At 43.7% G+C, this 11763-nt stretch overlaps 1 protein-coding gene across 20 annotated transcripts in view; it reads right to left on the reverse strand.

Annotated features, from left to right (window-relative positions):
• Window positions 1–11097, reverse strand: part of EIF4G3 (eukaryotic translation initiation factor 4 gamma 3) — a 343178-nt gene extending 332081 nt beyond the window's left edge. For 10 of the 20 annotated variants that reach the window (XM_066375315.1, XM_066375314.1, XM_066375313.1 and 7 more), the window contains exon 1: window positions 10895–11094. The gene's annotated coding sequence lies outside the window, so the exon portion shown is untranslated. Of the gene's footprint in view, window positions 1–10894 lie in introns of all 20 variants that reach the window. The other 10 variants (XM_066375310.1, XM_066375307.1, XM_066375323.1 and 7 more) reach the window with 3 other exon arrangements.
• Window positions 11098–11763: the final 666 nt, after the last annotated feature.

Raw genomic sequence — 11763 nt, forward strand, 5'->3', positions numbered from 1 at the left:
AGGAGAAGCAACTACAAGTTGATACTTCCAGCTCCTCCCCCCACCTTCTCTCTCACTCTCTCTCTCTCTAAAATGAATAAATACAATCTTTTTTAAAAAATGCACAACTGTAACCCTGGCTGGTTGGCTCAGTGTATGTGAAGCATTGGCCCTGCATGCAGACATCCCAGGTTCAATCCCCAGTCAGGACATACATGAGAATCGACCATCTGTTTCTCATCCTCTCCCTCTCCCCCTTCTCTCTTTCTTCCCCAAGTGCTGAGGACAGCTCAGCTGATTCGAGCACCGGCCCCAGATGGGGGCAGCAGGGTGGATCTCAGGGCGCATGCGGGAGTCTATCTCCCCTCCTCTTACCTAAAAAAAAAAATGTACATAACTGTAGAGGAGAAAAAAATCTGTGAGGTTACATCGAGTTTTAAAATAACGCAAAATGTTACAGGCACTGTACTCAAATATATTTAATTTATCAATAAAAATTTGAGCTCTTTATCGGCCCCAGATGGTAGCTGCCGGGTAGATCCCAGCCAGGGCACATTGCTGGAATCTGTCTATGTCCCTTCCTCTCACTTGGAAAAAAAGAAAGAAAGAAAAATTAAAAGATCTGAGCTCTGGCCTAACCTGTGGTGGTGCAGTAGATGAAGCAGTGACCTGGGGCACTGAGCTTGCCAGTTCAAACCCCAGGACTGCCCAGTCGAGCCACATACAAGAAGCAACTACTACTATGAGTTGATGATTCTGACTTCTCCCTTCCTTTCTCTACAATCAATCAAAATATTTTTAAATGTTTATTTTATTGACTTTAGAGAGAGAGAGAGAGACAGGAACATCAATCTGTTCTTGTATATTCACTTACCACAATGGAACTGGCAAGCTCTATGCTTCAGACAATGTTCTAACTAAACAAGCTATCCAACCAGGACAAGTAAAATCTTTAAAAAAAGAAAAAATTGCCTGACCGGTGATGGTGCAGTGGATAGTGTCGACCTGGGACACTAAGGTCCCAAGTTAGAAACCCTGAGGTCACCGGCTTGAGCATGGGATCACCAACATGATCCCATGGTCACTGGCTTGAGCCCAAAGGTCGTTGACTTGAAGCCCAAGGTCACTGGCTTTGGCTGGAGTACCCTGGTCAAGGCACGTATGAGAAGCAATCAATAACCAACTAATGTGCCGCAACTACAAGTTGATGCTTCTCATCTCTCTCCATCTTTCTCTCTCAAAAATAAACCAACAACAAAAAAGATTTGAGTTCTTGCCCTGACCAGGTGCTTCAGTTGGTTAGAGCAGGGGTAGTCAACCTTTTTATACCTACCACCCACTTTGTTAGTAGTAAAATTATCTAACCGCACACCGGTTCCACAGTAATGGTGATTTATAAAGTAGGGAAGTAACTTGACTTTATAAAATTTATAAAGCAGAGTTACAGCAAGGTAAGCATATAATAATAATTACTTACCAAGTACTTTGTCAGATTTTTGCTAAGTTTGGCAGAATAAATCTTTTTAAATAACTTCTTTTTTAATTATTTATTTATTTATTTATTCATTTTAGAAAGGAGAGAAAGGGAGAGAGAGAGAGAGAGGAGAGAGACAGAGAGAGAAGGGGGGGAGGAGCAGGAAGCATCAACTCCCATTTGTGCCTTGACCAGGCAAGCCCAGGGTTTTGAACCGGCGACCTCAGCATTTCCAGGTCGACGCTTTACCCACTGTGCCACCACAGGTCAGGCTTTTTTTTTTTTTTTTTTTTGTATTTTTCTGAAGCTGGAAACGGGGAGAGACAGTCAGACAGACTCCCACATGTGCCCGACCGGGATCCTCCTGGCACGCCCACCAGGGGGCGACGCTCTGCCCACCAGGGGGCGACGCTCTGCCCCTCTGGGGCGTCGCTCTGTCGTGACCAGAGCCACTCTAGCGCCTGGGGCAGAGGCCAAGGAGCCATCCCCAGCGCCCGGGCCATCTTTGCTCCAATGGAACCTCGGCTGTGGGAGGGGAAGAGAGAGACAGAGAGGAAGGATAGGGGAGGGGTGGAGAAGCAGATGGGCGCTTCTCCTGTGTGCCCTGGCCAGGAATGGAACCCGGGACTCCTGCATGCCAGGCCGACGTTCTACCACTGAGCCAACCAGCCAGGACCAGAGAATAAATCTTTATAAAACAATTTACTGTAGTTAAATCTATCTTTTTATTTATACTTTGGTTGCTCCGCTACCACCCACCATGAAAGCTTGGAACGCCCACTAGTGGGCAGTAGGGAGCAGGTTGACTCCTACTGGGTTAGAGCATTGTCCTGACATGCTAAGGTTGCAGCTTCAGGAATCAACCAATAATGGCAGCAAAATCGATGTCTTTCTCCCCCCTTTCCTCTATAAATAAAATGAAATAGATTTGAGCTTTTCTCTTTCTGTGCAGCCATAACTTCTGAACCACAGCCAAAGATAAAGAATATCCTCAAGAAAACCTTTCCAAAGAAACAAAAACACTTTATTTCAAATTGATAAAGAATAAAACTATTCAAAATGGGCTGCTGCTGGCAGATAGTTAAATAACAACATAAGCAAGACACAAAACTGCATATGTAATTTTACAGTAAGTTATATTGAAAAAAAGGACAGAATTTAAGACCATTAAAACTCAAGTCCAACAGGGACAAATATACAATGACAGAAAATAATTTGATTTGGGGTGTTGGGGCACACAACACAATCAACAGTTCAAATGCTAGAGATGTTTACCTGAAACCTGTGTACTCTTACTGATCAATATCACCCCATTAAATTTAATTTTCTAAATAAAAAAACAAAATTCAGGTCCATGGAAAAAAGGACAGGAAAGAAATATACTAAAATATTAACAGTAGTTATCTCTATATACTAAGATTATGGGTGATTTTTTTCCCTTTTTTTTCTATTCTGTATTTTTAAATTTTGTGATTTATGTGTTACTCTTATAATCATAAAATAAGTTTGTAATAGTCACATTTGACTATATTTTCCTCTTTGGCCTTTATACTAAGTCTAATCCTCTGTATCTATACTTCAAATGCAACTCAGCCACTTTAGATGGCTTTGTATACTGGGTCAATGCTATTCTATCTCAAAGGAAATTATGAAACTATTTTGAATTCAATTACACATGAGTGCAAAACAATTTCAGGGCAGCCTTGAATGTTAAAAGTGAGCTTTGATACCTTCTATATTCACCCTAAAACTTATTTTAAAATTGAGTACCAGACTCAAACTTAATCAACATTTCATTCAACAAGTGTTTACAAACTTTCTACTATCTGCCAAGCATTTTCTAGGTGCTGGCAATTTAATAGTGAACAAAACTGACAAAAATCCCTGCCTTCATGGAGCTTACAGTCTATTGATAAAATTTAACGTCTCCTAAGTATCAGAAAACATATACAATGAATTCAAAAAAGTACAAAACAACTACTAGTTAATAAAGGTCATAAAACAAAGAAATTCCAAATGTACTTAAAATAGTTTAAACTATCAAATTTTAGCTGAGGCTACAGAGAGTAAAAAGATTCTGGTTGGCAGCAAGCCAAAGAACCAGGAACCACTTGAGAGTTCAAAAGTAGCTTGGGATCCTGCAGTATTTCATTGATGCAAATCTCAGCTGTAGTTTACACGTTACTTCAAGTCATGTGCCTGGTCAGTAATCAGGAAATAGTTATTTTCATATTATTATTAGTTCAAAGTATTATTCCTAAAGTAAAAATAGATGATGTCTCATCACAGTTTATTTCAGAACTTGATTTCCCTCATACCTCACAATGAACTAACTGTACCATCATCACTCAGAGAGAGCCAGCATCTGACCATGGCAACTTTATTTTATGGTGTCAAGCCATCCAATGACAGACTACAAGATCTTCGCTACTAAAGTCATTGAGGTTTTGGCTGAGTCTAACATTAGTAAGCCAAAAGCCAGAGCCTTCTTATGAGAGCAAGCTGCCTTCCCTCAGCACCTAAAATAGTGCTCGACGGATAGTAGAAAGTCTGTAAATATTTGTGGAATAAAAATTAAGTTAGCATGCTTCTAATATCAGTAAGTTATCACAGAAAAGTGTCACTGACCATCAAACTAAGAAACAATTACTAGATTTCTATAAATCCTTCCCATTTACTTGCAGGAACAAACCTCATTACAGTCTTCAGAATCATAAGCCATTATAATTCAAAATTGTCACCTGATAAACTAGAGAAAGGAAAACTGATATCCAGAACAGTTATGTGAATTGTGCAAGATAACACATCTTAGAATGGAAGAGCCAAACTCAAATCCAAGTTTTTCTTTTACTCCAAATCATGTACTCATCTCAATACACACAGCTAAATCTACTTTATTTATTTTATTTTTTAGATTTATTCATTTTAGAGAAGAGAGGGAGAGGGAGGGAGGGAGAGAGGGAGAGAGAGAAAGTGTGTGCTTGCTCTCTCTCTCTCTCTCTCTCTCAAAAGGGAGAGAGAAGTGGGGAAGGGGAAGGAGCAGGAAGCATCAACTCCCATGTGTGCCCTGACCAGGCAAGCCCAAGGTTTCGAACTAGTGACCTCAGCGTTCCACTGTGCCACCACAGGCCAGGCCTAAATCTACTTCCATTTCCAGGCTTGCAGGTACTCTTTCCAAGCCTAGTCTAATATAAGAAGGGCAGAAAGGGTGACATGCGATGAGTGGAAAAGAGACCAGGAAAGGACCAGTCAGACCTGACATGTATCTTCTCATGCTCTAATTCCTCAGATTATGATGCAGAAAACACTTCGAATTTACAGCAACTATTCTGATTGTCATGTTCTCCAGTAACCTGAAACATGACTGACATCCATTTTACTCAGGTTCCAAGCAGCAAAAATAGCAATGAAATCGGGAACAGTCAACCAGAAAGAGAAAGCTATGTAAACCTCAGGTAATTCTTACTCATCCTTCTAATCTGGCTCAGATGTCAACTTCTTCTAGGAAGCCCAAATCCCTCTTTCCCCCAGAGTTATATTATAGCAGAGTTATCACTGTACTTACCTCATAGTATTCTGTCCACTTACCTGTCTAGACCAAGTTCCTTGAGGGAAAGATTTTTATCTTAGCTTTTCAACCCTGGACCTACCACCTAGTCTGGCACACAACAGATGCTAAATAAATTTTTAAATGTTGCCACTTATATTGAAGTCCAAATATAAATGGCTAAAATGTGGCAATCCAATTTATCAGTTAAATGGTTTTTAAGCATTTTTAAGCAGTAGACCCTTTTGTAAAAATCTTATCAGAAACCTAATGTGGAAAAGCAACATAGTTTAAATTCTCAGCTTGACAGAAAACATCCCGCTTTAAGATGAGTAAGCTTAGGACAGGAAGTGGCAGCAGCAGATGCAAGAGCCTATGTGACTCAGGCATCTGAACAACTTTATCTCCATTTTACACAGGTCTCTTTCCTAAAAAAGGATCTGCTCTCTCGGAGCACAGATCCATCTTTATTGATAGTGGGGCTCAGGAGTAGACAGACTTACATGAGCTGCAGAGTCCTAGTTGCTCATTAAAATAGTACTTTGCTAGAGACCTTGTTAACTTCCGAAGAAGCAGAAACATGCACTAAACCAAATGTCGCAGCTATATTCTTACGCTTTAAGGTTCAGTAAAGATAACCTACTTGCCTAGTAGTATGTGGCTACTAACTAATTAAAACAAGGTACATTAAAACACTGCCTTGTAGATTACTCCATAGAGCTTCTTAACTGTATTACAGACCTTCCCCTAGCTATCAAATATAAGCAAGTTTCCTTCCTCCAATTCCCATACGCAGACTTGGTAAGGAGTAGCATGGCACGTTAGAAAGGACATTCAGGCCTGACCTGTGGTGGCGCAGTGGATACAGCGTCGACCTGGAATGCTGAGGTTGCAGGTTCAAAACCCTGGGCTTGCCCGGTCAAGGCACATATGGGAGTTGAAGCTTCCTGCTCCTCCCCCCCTTTTCTCTCTCTCTCTCTCTCCCCCACTCTAAAATGAATAAATAAATAAGAAATAAAGGACATTCATGGGCTTTGGAGGCAGTCATATCACAGTTTGAACTGCAGACCACCACTTATTAGATGGACGATCTTGAGAATATTACTGAAAACTTCAGTTTTCTTCATCTGTAACATACAGTACCCATATCATTTGAATTCTTGAGAATTAAAATCATGCATGTATGGCTCCCAGAACAGTAAGTACTCATTAAATAGATATCATTAATATTATTCTGATTTAACTTTGGTAAAGAGGCAAAAAAGGAGAAAGCAAACATTACTGGCTTCAGCTTATAAGATAAAACTGAGACCTGTGGTGGTGCAGTGGCTCAAGTGTCAACCTGGAACGATGAGGTCACCAAGATCAGGCAAACCCTGGCCTTGCCTGGTCAAGGCACATATGGGAGTTGATGCTTCCTGCTCCTCCTCCCTTTTCTCTCTCTCTCTCTCTCTCTCTCCACTCTCTCTAAAATTGAATAAAAAAATAAACTTTAAAAAAGATAAAACTGAAAAATAGGCCCTGGTAAGTTGGCTCAGTGGTAGAGCATCAGCCCAGCATGTGGATGTCCTGGTTCGATTCCCAATGAGCACACAGGAGAAGTGCCCATCTGTTTCTCCACCCCTCCCCCTCTCACTTGTCTGTCTGTCTGTCTGTCTCTCTCTCTCCATCCCCACCTCCTGCAGCCATGGCTCAACTGGAGCAAGTTGGCCCCCAGCGCTCAGGATGGCTCCATGGCCTCTGCCTCAAGTGCTAAGAAGAGATCAAATGCTGAGCAACGTCCCCTAGTGGGCATACTAGGTGGATCCTAGTTGGGGCACATGAGAGAGTCTGTCTCTCACCTCCCCTCTTCTCACTGAATTTAAAAAAAAAAACAAAACTGAAAAATCAACACAGAAAACATAAAAAAAATTACAACAAAAAAGGGGGATATTTATTTTTAATATATCCATACCTAAGACAAAACAGCTAGGGACACAGGTCATTTTCAGACCACCACGGGCCTTTACCAAATTTAGTTCCTTCAAAGAACCCACTGCTCTGATTTTAACCAACTGGTTGCCCCAAAACAGTAACTAGACTCCCCAGAAGTGTCAGCAGCCCAGAGAGAAATTACACTCTGAAGTCTTTCCATATAAATAGAGAGAACACTGTGTTCATAACAGACTGCAAAATTGTTCTAAGTAAGAACTATTTGGGCACCTGAATTCAAACTCATTTATCTTTGCTTATCAAAAGGGTGAGCAGCCCTGGCCGGTTGGCTCAGCGGTAGAGCGTCGGCCTGGCGTGCAGGAGTCCCGGGTTCGATTCCCGGCCAGGGCACACAGGAGAAGCGCCCATCTGCTTCTCCACCCCTCCCCCTCTCCTTCCTCTCTGGCTCTCTCTTCCCCTCCCGCAGCCAAGGCTCCATTGGAGCAAAAGATGGCCCAGGCGCTGGGGATGGCTCCTTGGCCTCTGCCCCAGGCGCTAGAGTGGCTCTGGTCGCAACAGAGCGACGCCCCAGAGGGGCAGAACATCGCCCCCTGGTGGGCGTGCCGGGTGGATCCCGGTCGGGCGTGTGCGGGAGTCTGTCTGACTGCCTCCCCATTTTCCAGCTTCGGAAAAATGATAAAAAAAGAAAAAGAAAAAAAGAAAAGGGTGAGCAATTTCCATCTAAAGAGCTAAGCTTTAATGTAGTAGAGGGCACCAAAAAAAATCAAAAACCCTGAAAATATAAGACAGACTTTCTGTGTACGGACAGTTTTCTATGGAGAGTGTCCATAAGCTTTCATCAAAATATCAGTTGTTACAGAAAAGGTTAAGAATCATTCTTAAGATTCTCAACAGAGCCTCTTGGAACCTCACACTAGGAAGTTGGAGTGAGCATATCTCAAGACGAGTACGTATTCTGAAGTGCCAATTTCATAAACTATTCATTCATACTGGGTCATGTTATGAAAACTCTATGCATATTTCTCCCTGGACATCAGAATTTTTCATATCAGTATTTATCTTCTTTCATCCCCACCATCCCTGCCAGGCCTCAGCCAGGCCTCAGCCCTTGCCTCTTTGCAGTAAAAGGCCTCTCTACCCGAAATGGCTTTATGGGCCTGCCATGCAATACTGATGCCTATCTTAAGCGTGTTCCTGTTTCTATTCAAATCCATTACTGCTAACATTTCTCTTCATTTTTTATTTCTCACTTGAATACTATGTACAAATAAAGGACACCCTGTGATGTGAATTTCTTTCTAGCATTTTTACAAATTAAAAATATAAGATGAACTTAATTTGATTCAAACAAAACTATAACCATATATTTTGAGGAACTGGAGATTTAATCAAAGCTATAGAAATAACAACTCCAGCCCTGGCTGATAACTTGGTTCGTTAGAGCAGTGTCCCAATAGGCAAAAGTTGCCGGTTCAATCCCCAATCAGGGGATCATACAGGAATAGATTGATGTTTCTGTCTCTCTCTCTCACTTTTCTCCCTAAAATCAGTAATTTTTTTAAAAAGAAAGAAAAAAACAATTCCAGCTTTGTACCCCAGTCTTGATACTCTAGTGTGTATCAACTTATCACATGATCACCACTAGCGTCAATCAAATAAATTCCCATTCCCCCTCAGGGTAGAAAAACAAAATTGCTTGTTTTTAATTTATTTTTAACCAAATGCCCATTACCACCAATAACATTTCACCATTGGTATGTTCTAATGAAATCTGTAACCTATATTTTATTTACTATACAAATTTTATACTGTAGTAATTACAACCCTTCATGTGTAAAGAGAAGATAACAAGTTTGTGAAATGCATCAAAAAGAAAATTTTAGCTTCAATGACAAGAGACAAAGTAAAATCTTAGTTACATAAAACCAAGTATCCCAGATGACCACAAATAGGTTTAAAGATGGTCTCTATTGGAAATTACATCTTAAATTTATCCTCTTTAACAACTGTCGCAGTATTAGTAACTACTTTTACATTACAACCAACTCAGAGCTTTTATAAGTTCTTCCTTTATGAAATGCATTGAGAAATGGCATACTTGAAACACGTTAAGTCGCATCAGCTTTGTGTCCAAATAACACCACCAAATCCACCAAGCACTACCACATTCAGCACCGTGGTACGTTTTATCACTTTGCACATCAAGAACATATGCTATGGGCTTCCTTTCATTTGTTTAATTGCCAAAATAGGTCAAAGATGCAGCTAAAGAACAATTTACTTGGTGGCACCATATAGAAATTTACAACCCTTTTACCAAGTAAGACAAAAAGAAAAAGACAAATTCGAAAGGAATTTAAACTCACAAAACGTTAAGTGAACATGTTTAAGAGGTACAGCACTGACCTCCACCTTGAAGTAGGCAAATTAGCCAAACTTTCTCCCCCGACAGGAAAACAACCAGGGATAGTGATCAAAACTAACCAGGTTTTCCAGGAGCAAGCTATCACAAGCTATTACCAAGAATTCTCATTGGTGACCAACTCTTAATTGAACAGAATCATGAAGGACAAAAACATTATGAAATCAGTACACACATCACACTGGAATGGAATTTATCTTTACTCTCTGAGCCACACAGCCTAGATTGGAAAAAATGTGGACTACCAATATTTAAATAAGAGAAAATGACACTTGACAGAAACCAAAGGGATGACCTGAAATGACTCCAGAAGGAAGATAACTTTCCCTTCTCAAAGTAATCAATACAGACAGGAATCAAACTACGCTGTGACATAATCTGTGGACCTCACAGCAGTTAGTTTCTTGTTTGCTCAAACACCCTACTCATGCCAAAAGTCAAAACACACGATGACAAATACAAAAACACAACACATCTAACATCCAATAATTATTTATTGATTTACACAAGTACAGCAGATGGGGAGCGCATGATGAAATATTATTCTCAAGTAGGTAATACCTTCCTAAATCTCCGTGGAGTTCACAAATTCAATGTTCTACCGGCACCGGCTAGTTTTTTACTAAAACACCTGGTCACCAATCTTTTCAATCAAAGCTGTTCAAAAACACTACAATCGAGCAAATAACATGAAATTAGACACGGTCAATATACTAGACTTGACACCGGGGACCCTGGTCTCTCTTATATCAGGCCTATAAAAGTAAATTAAAGCCCTTTAAAAATATTCAGCTACACAAGCCCTCCTAAAAAGTAAGACTTTGGGGGGTGAAGGGTAATGTCAGTCAACTTCCTCTTCCTTTAAAAAAGGTCAAAGACAGGGAAGCGTCCGGTGTTAACATTTCCTCCTTAGATCACGTTCCACCACAAACCACATCACAACTCCCCCAATCGCTAAAAAAAAAAAAATTAGCCAGAGGGAGTGCTTTCTGTACATTTTCACCGTAGATTTAATATCCAACTTACCTTAGAAACGAGGTGACTAGTTTCAAAGAGGAAATTTACCAATAAAGTTTAATATGTAATAATAACAATTAGAGGAGCCCCCCCATGCCCCGCTGCAGGGGAGCTGAAGCGAGACGAGGAGGAGGGTGTAGTCCTCAAAACAATCAGAGCAAAACCCTGCCTGAAGGGTTGGTCCCAGACACCAGCGAATTCTGCCTAATAAAGGGGTGGGGGCATTTTCGGGGCAGAGAGGCGAGAAGGGGGAAGGATTCCCAGCTCTAAAAGGGCAGGGCTGCAGAAGCAAGGCCGAGTGGAGCTCGTTTTTACAGTATTGCAGAAGGTCCCGGGGTCCCCCGCAGTGCTGCTGCCGCGGCACCCCGAAAGCGCCAGGCAAGCCCGGTGCGGGGGCTTGAGAAACAGCCCCTATTTCCTGGCTGGGCTGCGGCAGCCGGCAGGAGGGTCCCCGAAGGGGCCGCAGCCCCCCTACTCTGCGGCGAAGAGAACCGAAGGGCCGCCAGGAAGGTGAAAAGGATACTGTTGGGGCGCCTGGGTCTGGAGGGCCCTGATGTTCGGGTGAGGAGGGGCCGCTGCTACCACCGCCGCCGCTGCCGCCGCCGCCGCTGCTGCTGCCGCCGCCGGGTGAGGAGGCGGTACCGCTGCCGCCGCCGCTGCCGCCGCTCCGGTGCCGGGTCCGGTTCCTGCTGCAGCCGCTGAGCCTGATTTCAGAGCCGGTTTCTGCGGTAAACTCATGGCAAAGCGAAGCCACCAACCCCCCCAGAGCGGGACCGGGCGCGCCGGGGTGCAGGGGCCGGGGGCAACGGGGGAGCGGGATGGGGGCAGACCCGGGGAGGCGGCGGGAGCGGGGGGCCGGGGGGAGGCTGGGAGGAGGAGGAGGAGGGGGCCGGGGCCGGTCACACACGCCCTCCGCCGCCGCCGCCGCCGCCGCCGGCAGCAGCAGCCGCCCCGCGGGCCAGCACCACCGGCTGCTGGTCTCCGTGACAACGCGACCCCAGGGGGGGGGCCGGACCCGGCGGGGGCAGGAGGCGGAGAGACCGGACCTTTCACGGCAATATCCTCATGGGCCGGCGGCGGGGGGTCTTTATCCCCCTCCCCGGGGGAAGCGGCGCCCTTCTCGGTAGCGGGGCTCAGGCGATGCCGGCGGATTTTCTTCACTCAACGAGCAGAGCATCCAACATGGCGCTACGGCCGCCTCCAGCAGTCCGGCAGGACGGCCGCTCGGCAATCTTCGGGCCTTTTCGGAGTGGCTCGGGAGGCCGAGGGTGGGAAGCCCCTTCGGCTGTTTCCGGAGACTACTTGCGGTCGGGATTCTTCGTAAACACTCGGGGGCGTCTTCGGCAGCCGTTCGGGAGCGCTCTGAGGCTGACTCGCTTCCTCGGAAAAGAT

Source organism: Saccopteryx leptura, chromosome 3, assembly GCF_036850995.1.
Source record: "Saccopteryx leptura isolate mSacLep1 chromosome 3, mSacLep1_pri_phased_curated, whole genome shotgun sequence".
In the NCBI taxonomy this organism is placed as follows: Eukaryota; Metazoa; Chordata; class Mammalia; order Chiroptera; family Emballonuridae; genus Saccopteryx; species Saccopteryx leptura.